The sequence below is a fragment of the Solanum tuberosum genome, unplaced genomic scaffold, assembly GCF_000226075.1.
Source record: "Solanum tuberosum cultivar DM 1-3 516 R44 unplaced genomic scaffold, SolTub_3.0 scf00088, whole genome shotgun sequence".
In the NCBI taxonomy this organism is placed as follows: Eukaryota; Viridiplantae; Streptophyta; class Magnoliopsida; order Solanales; family Solanaceae; genus Solanum; species Solanum tuberosum.
Genome location: NW_006239011.1, coordinates 1,562,517 through 1,563,233, shown reverse-complemented (window position 1 = coordinate 1,563,233; position 717 = coordinate 1,562,517).

Below are 717 nucleotides of genomic sequence, written 5' to 3'. Positions count from 1 at the left end.
GAGGTGCTTAAAAGGTGTGAAGACTGCAACTTGGTGCTGAATTAGGAGAGGTGTCATTTCATGCTGAAAGAAGGTATAGTGTTGGGTCATCGAATTTCAGAAAAAGGTATTGAGGTTGATAGAGTAAAAGTTGAGGTAATATAAAAGCTTCCACCACCCATTTCTGTAAAAAGGTGTTAGATGTTTTCTTGGGGCATGCAGGTTTTTTATAGGAGATTCATTAAAGATTTCTCCAAAATTGCACATCCGTTGTGCAAACTGCTCGAGAAGAAAGTGTAAGTTCATTTTGATTGATGATTGTCTTAGAGCATTTGGAGAGTTGAAGAAGAAGTTGGGTTACAACACCAATCATTATTTCACCAGATTGGGGACAACCGTTTGAGGTAATGTGCGATGCGAGCGGATTGGCGCTTGGCGTAGTATTGGGACAACGGCAAGAAAAAATTCTTCATTCTATTTACTATGGTAGCAAAGCTCTAAATGTGGCCCAGAAGAACTATACTGTGACCGAACAAGAACTTTTTGAGGTGGTTTTTGCATTCGGGAAATTTCGATCCTACTTGATTGGTACTAATGTCATAGTGCATACTGACCATTCTGCATTGAGGTATTTGATGGCGAAAAAAGATGCAAAACCAGGATTGATTAGATGGGTATTGTTGCTGCAAGAGTTTGATTTTGTGGTAAAAGATAGAAAGGGAACTGAAAATCAAGTTG